Below are 7,261 nucleotides of genomic sequence, written 5' to 3' on the forward strand. Positions count from 1 at the left end.
TGAAACAGCGGTCCAACAATATACAAGTGATCACAGTGCAAGTTTCCAAAGTGCGAGCTGAGCATCAATGTGATAGAAAAGTAGCATGCTTAAAATACAATGACCATTTCAACGTTTTCTACACTAATGACCCCTCAGTAAATATATATATTTTTTTGGTTCTTATGCTGACTAAACTTAAACAACAGTTTAACAGAAGTCTTTAATTCGGTATGTGTGCAGCAGTAAGGATGGCAGATAATCAAGACCGTTTCAGAGGAGAAGGTGAAGACTTGACCCAAACATGTAGAAGAGTCTTTGGTTTTAAACTAACGTCCTGAGTTTAAAGGCTCTGCTGGGAGTTGAACCCAGGATCTCCTGTTTACGAGACAGGCGCTTTGACCACTAAGCCACAGGGCCTTCGACTCAAGAACCAGGTATGTAGAGAGATGTCGTGCTTTTACACTAGTACCTACTCAGCACGTTTCTACTCTCCACGTCCCTGTTTTGAACTTTTAAACTACGGTCCGAGGCGGGTGGAGGCGTGTGTGGTGGCAAAAATTGTTGTTCAAAAAGAATGTCAGGACACCTCAGCTGTCTTTCTGATGATTTAATGAAAAGAGGACAAACATTCAATTGAACGGAGCCACACAGTCCAACCGGTCACATAAACCGTCAGTCCTGAGTGCGCTGAAGAAGATTAGGGACAAGTTATTTTATAGTTGGAGCTGGAAAAGACAAAACATCACCCATCACCCTGGCAACCGTGCCATAATCTGTGTCAAAGGAACATGACCTCGGCATTGGAATGAAAACAGGCAACAGACAGTGTTATACCAAAACTTTCCATTACACGTGCAGAGCAGATACTTTTTTCTGTATCTATTCTGCCGAGGTTCTAAGCGTGCTGAGTCGGCCCTGGATCTGACGTCATCACACTACACGCCACCGATTGGTCGGGGGGCGGGGCCACCAAATGTAGCAACAGCGCCCTCTGCTGTTTATATTGAAACGTAAACATTTTGCTTAACATTCTGCTGTGTATTCCAATGTGCAAAAAGCAACATAGGGTGCGTCCGAAATGCCATAGTAAAAAGTATATACTAAAAAGTATACTTAAATTTGGCACACTTTTGAGTAAATATCAGTAGTGTGCATTAATTCGGACGTACTATTAAGAACGCACACGGCACTGCCGTGAATCATCTTACAGGCTCCACATAGATGAGAATTACAAAGGTGATGGCAGCTTTATTTCTATTTTCTTTCTTCAACACACATGTATTTATATTTAGTTTTACACTCTAAAAACCATAAAAAGACATTATTTGTTGCACTTATGTCTTGCTGTCACCTGAATGAAATGATGTTAACAGACTTATTAAGACATGATAGTAAAAACTTAGAAAAAGATGTTTTCCATGTTCAGAGTTTTATATTTGGTAAACTTGTATTTGTTTAAATGAAATGTAACGTTAGTCAAAGGAAGCCAATGTTGGTTTGACTGATTTCAGCCACAGTAAGAAGTTATTCAGTAAATGAGCTCTACAGCTCATATGTTGGACGACTACACATTCAGTCTGTCCACTGTTGTCTGTCAGACTCTCTGAGTTCATTAACAGCGTCTGGATGACATTTCTGAACGTATCAGCTGTTTAAGCTCCTCCTACGTTTCCATTAGAAGCTGTTGTTCACTCGGTGAAACATCAGCAACACTCGTCCTCCATTTCTGAATCAGGACATCTGGGACCGACCTCACGGTCTGCTTAAGACAGACGTCAACGTGCACGAACCAGGATTAGTTCAACCTGGCTTCACATAGCTGCACCTCCTCATCCTGGATCGTCTTCCTGCAGCGGAATCATCCAGGAGGAACTCAGGAGGAGATGTCAAGCCTTTCTCACACATCCTGGACTTCTTCTTTCTACTTTCATGCAACAAACCTCCCAACTGTCCCAGAAAAACTACATCAAGATGATCAACAATGAAACTAATCCAACCGTGGAAAACATTTGAAAAAGCAGCAGAGAAAAGCAGCTGGAGATGACTTTGGAGGTCTGGAATACAATATGTAATCCTGGATCAATCTGGGAACTTTATATTGATGATGATGATGATGATGATGATGATGATGATGATGATGATGATGATGATGATGATGATGATGATGATGATGATGATGATGACGATGACCCATAAAACAAATGTATATTTGTCAATATTTCATTTTTGAGTTGTCTTAGGGGAAGAGGTTGTTACTTTAAACCAGTTTCTTCTATTTCACATCTGGATAACTCTCCGTGGGTAAAACTGGAAACCCTGATTGTCATGTAAAATTTCATTGATAACTTTGTGAGGTGTTATAGTCGTAGTCAGAATGGCCGAGGGGTTTAAGGCGCCAGACTTAAGGATAACGTACTTCCTTCATGTGTACAGAGTATTCTGGTCTCCCAAGGGAGGCGTGGGTTCAAATCCCACTTCTGACAATTTCATGCTGCTTTCATGCTGCTTTGACCAACAAAGCTCTCTTTCTGTTTACCAACAACGCCACTGTCGGTTAGGGCCCAATAAATCAAAATGTGTACCCAAATCTACTCAAAGGGCATTTTACTACATCCTGACATGAGTGGAACATGGTCTACAACACTTTTTTTATGTATTATTTATTTATTATTAACATTGGCATGTGAGGCCCCAGTTGTTCTTAGAGAAATCCGCATGAAGACGAGGTAAGTGAGGGGTAACGGAGGCCCTGTGGCTTAGTTGGTCAAAACACCTGTCTAGTAAACAGGAGAACCAGGGTTCAAATCCCAGCAGAGCCTCTAAACCCAACTGCCTTTGGATGAGAGAAAGATTAGAGATGTCTCATTCATCATGTCTGTTACCAATAACCATGCCATGTTCAAAGTCACTTAAATCACTGTACTTCACCATTCTGGTGCTGGTTTGAACCACAGCAGATTCTCTTGACCATGTCTATGTGCCTAAATACATTGAGTTGCTGCCATGTGGTTGGCTGGTTAATGAAAGTCATTAAATATCAAATTTTTCGCCAGGCCTGGCTTGCGTGCAAAATTTGGGGCACGTCCGCCCGTTTCTCTCTCAGGCCAGCACGGAGGTGCTGATGCATGCTTTTATCTCTAGCCGTTTAGATTATTGTAACGCCCTACTCTCTGGTCTTCCTAAAAAGAGTATTAAGAACTTACAATTACAAGAGAATTCAGCCGCTCGCGTGCTGACGAGGACCAGAGGGCGGGAACACATTACAACTGTTTTAAAATCGCTGTATTGGCTCCCCGTCCGCTTCAGGATTGATTTTAAGGTTCTTTTACTGGTTTTTAAGTGTCTTAACGGTCTTGGGCCATCTTATTTATCTGACCTGCTTTTACCGTATCAACCCTCACGGACCCTGAGGTCCTCTGGCACCGGCCTTTTAACCATTCCCCGAACCGGGACCAAAACCCACGGTGAGGCTGCATTCAGCCATTATGGCCCTTATTTATGGAACAGCCTGCCAGAGAACCTCAGGACCGCAGAGAACGTTGATATTTTTAAAAGGAGGCTCAAGACACACCTTTTTAGTTTGGCTTTTATCTGACCTCATTTACCTAGTCTTTTCATCTAGTTATTGTGTTTATTTATTTAGCTCTTTTATTATCTTTAAACCTTTAATCCATTTTTAATGACTTTCATTTTATTTTATGTTATTTATTATTCATCTTAAGTTTTGTATAGATTTCTCTAAACATTTTATACTTTTAGGCATTTTTTACTTTCTTTTCATCTTTTAGTTTTTAGCTCCAGTGTTTCTTCAGGAGGGTCGTCCAAACTGGGAGGTGTGCCTGCTCCGCCCATGGGGGTGTCGTCAGGGGGGTCCCTCAGGCCTGACTCCACCTTCTGTGTGGGGTCTGCCCCGGTCTGTCCGGGTTGGGGGGGTCTCTGTGGCGATGCTACTTGTGGTCATAGTCTGTGATGCCTCTCAGTGTGGACGGCCACCCATAGGTAGTGTTTTCCTCACCTGGATCGTTAGTGCTAAGCCATGTCACCAGTCCACTTACTGTGTGTGCTGACCACTATACCACCATGCTGATCACTATACCACCATGTTGACCACTATACCACCATGTTGACCACTACACCACCATGTTGACCACTATACCACCATGTTGACCACTACACCACCATGTTCACCACTACACCACCATGTTGACCACTACACCACCATGTTCACCACTACACCACCATGTTGACCACTATACCACCATGTTGACCACTATACCACCATGTTGACCACTACACCACCATGTTGACCACTATACCACCATGTTGACCACTACACCACCATGTTGACCACTACACCACCATGCTGACCACTACACCACCATGTTGACCACTATACCACCATGTTGACCACTATACCACCATGTTGACCACTACACCACCATGTTGACCACTACACCACCATGTTTACCACTACACCACCATGCTGACCACTACACCACCATGTTGACCACTATACCACCATGTTGACCACTATACCACCAACGCTGCAGGAAAGAACCTGAAACAGCTGAATGAGACGTCACAGTTTTCCAGTCACATGAGACGGTGAGCAGTCATGATGTCAGAGAAAGTAACTCTTTGGTGATAGTTTTTCCAGTGTCGCAGGCTACTTAACTCCATTTGGCCCTCAGTTTACACAACAACTTCTAGATTAACGATTGCATGTTTGCAGGTATGTTCAGTTAGACATGTAATGTATTTATCAGATTTGGATCTTTGGACAGTGATCCGTTTATATTAAAGGAGCTGTATGTAAGAGGAATAATAAAACGAATCATAAAATGACCCCGATATGTCAACAGACATTTAAAAATCATGTTCATTTCAAATACTTATGTCACTGACAACAGCACTCAAGCCAGGATATCCCAGTTTAAAAAGAGGAGTTGCAGCCCTCAACTGATGTTTATGTTGTCATTTTTTGTTTTGGCCTGAAGCTCCACCCTCCACCTATCTCCCAATCACCAAGTCAGTATTGTTTCTGAAGCTCCACCCTCCACCTATCTCCCAATCACCAAGTCAGTATTGTTTCTGAAGCTCCACCCTCCACCTATCTCCCAATCACCAAGTCAGTATTGTTTCTGAAGCTCCACCCTCCACCTATCTCCCAATCACCAAGTCAGTATTGTTTCGGCATCCGGGTTGCAAGCTCAGCTCTAATTATGGCAGCCATGGCAGCCTACGTTCCTGCTGCATTCTGCAGCATACCTGGCAACCTCTGGTCGGGGGGAGGAGGGGGAGGGTACACGCCGCTCAACAATATTTTGAAAGTGACTACAGTACCAGTTTTGGCCATTTCTTACAGACGGCTCCTTTAATGGCAGTTAAAGATTTTCTTTTTACATTTCTTTTTTCTAAAGCAAAAAAGTAACTTGTGTCCCTTTCTCCTCCTCTAGCCAGAGACCTAATAAAAGCTCCTTTAGCCAAGTCTAAATAAAACTGATCCAGGTGTAGCTGGATGTTTTTTAATTCAAGTTCATCTTCTAAGGTAAGTAGTTCTTTTGAGAGAAGGAGATCAAGTTTATACATCAAGTCAGCTTCTAGTTTATGTTGGAACCACGTGACCTCCACAGTGCACACAGACAGTATGACGTAGTATTTTGTTCTTAAGAAAAGAGACTTACTTTAAGGTAAATACATTAAATAAAAATGTATTTTTTTTAAACTCAGAGAGAAATAGTGTTTTTGTGCTTGAGAAGACAAGGATAGTCTCATTCAGTACTCCTTTTACTTGCTTTTAAAATAAATGTGTTTATACTTCACCTGAAACTTTCACAACAATATTAATTTCAAAAAATTAGATACTTCAAAAAGAGCATAAAGTATTAATGTTTTCAATAAAACATACAACTTGGGTTTGGCGAGCTCAGCTGTTTAAATGCCCTTATTTATAAAGATTTTAGTAATTTTTTCTTGTTTGTGCTTTTAGTTCCTTGTTCGTCTTTGCTTTGATTGTCAATATTATTATTAAATGCATGCCTTGTCACAAGTTTTTAATTTCTCAATACAACCTTGTGTTAGTGCTGCAGATGACAATAAACTTCTTGAACATGTTTGTAAACTGCATCTAGAATAACTAACGTTTCCTTAAATCCCCTCTTCATTGTCACAGCCAAGAAAAACATCCAAACTAGATCTTAGTGTACCAATTACATTTGATTAAAACCTATTAAGTGGATTCCTCTCCCTTTCAGGCGCTGGGCTCCGCCGGCAGCTGCAGAAGAGCCGTCACAGCGACATCAAGTGGCAGGCAAGTGACATTACATCAACAAAAAAAACTCTTCCTTTTTATTTCAGTTTAAGACAAAAGATAATCAAAGCAGAAAAAACATATCTTCAGCAACGCTATCACTCACATGCACTTAATTTAAATACAGAGGCTCTAAGCAGAACTAAAGAACCCCAGAGCGTCTTCATGTGGCGGGCGGTGATTCGGGGAAATGTCGCCATCTGCTGGACGAATAACTGCACCGCAGACACAAGTGCACGCCATGCCAGGAAGGTGGTGCGGTCAAATTGGTCTCGCTTTGGGTGCGAGAGGTCCTGTGTTCAAAGCCTGGATTAGCCCTGTTTTCGCACATTCTCGCCTTAATGGGGATATACATTCGGCAAAATGAAACTAAGACTTAGAAATTTGGAAATATTCCTTGTTCAGTCAGAGTTGGGTGACTGAAGCTGCTGCATTGGGTACTTCCGTGTTCATGTAAGAAAGTGAGAAACTATTCCAGAAGATTGTTTTTTTGTTTCATTAATCGATATCATGTTTCCAGGTATGAAAGCTCTCTGCAACACTTGCATTCTTGCTTTCATTTCTACCACCAGGTGGTGCTGTTGGGACACACCACCCGTTGGCTCGTTGGTCTAGGGGTATGATTCTCGCTTAGGGTGCGAGAGGTCCCGGGTTCAAATCCCGGACGAGCCCCTTTATTGCCTCCAAATGTGATCCACTTAGGTGCCGTTTATCGGCCGGGCGAGCTCGGTGACTCTAGTCGGGTTGCTGCGCGTCGGCCGTCATTCAGGCCGACTCGACATGTAAAATTACGAGCTGCGTCAGAAATTGTATACTTCCACCCTAATGACTAACAAAAACAGTATTTAGCTTAGCTTTCCTAGTACTTTGCAACCTTTCAATCTTTTCAGCAAAAGCCTTAGCAGTTAGTGTTACCACACTTTTTTTATTCTTCCTTTGCATACCGATGCCATCAGTGTTAATGTTCCT

The 7,261-nt window shown here is 42.2% G+C and overlaps 4 non-coding genes across 4 annotated transcripts; 3 read left to right on the forward strand and 1 right to left on the reverse strand.

Annotated features, from left to right (window-relative positions):
• Window positions 1-326: 326 nt before the first annotated feature.
• Window positions 327-399, reverse strand: trnat-cgu (transfer RNA threonine (anticodon CGU)). Its single transcript has one exon. It is a non-coding gene; the product is annotated as a tRNA-Thr (tRNA).
• Window positions 400-2,350: 1,951 nt separating this feature from the next.
• Window positions 2,351-2,465, forward strand: trnal-uaa (transfer RNA leucine (anticodon UAA)). The gene is made up of 2 exons: window positions 2,351-2,388; window positions 2,420-2,465. It is a non-coding gene; the product is annotated as a tRNA-Leu (tRNA).
• A 262-nt stretch (window positions 2,466-2,727) lies between these two features.
• trnat-agu (transfer RNA threonine (anticodon AGU)) lies at window positions 2,728-2,801 on the forward strand. Its single transcript has one exon. It is a non-coding gene; the product is annotated as a tRNA-Thr (tRNA).
• A 4,091-nt stretch (window positions 2,802-6,892) lies between these two features.
• Window positions 6,893-6,964, forward strand: trnap-agg (transfer RNA proline (anticodon AGG)). Its single transcript has one exon. It is a non-coding gene; the product is annotated as a tRNA-Pro (tRNA).
• The last annotated feature ends 297 nt before the right edge of the window (window positions 6,965-7,261 follow it).

Source organism: Cololabis saira, chromosome 4 (assembly GCF_033807715.1).
Source record: "Cololabis saira isolate AMF1-May2022 chromosome 4, fColSai1.1, whole genome shotgun sequence".
In the NCBI taxonomy this organism is placed as follows: Eukaryota; Metazoa; Chordata; class Actinopteri; order Beloniformes; family Belonidae; genus Cololabis; species Cololabis saira.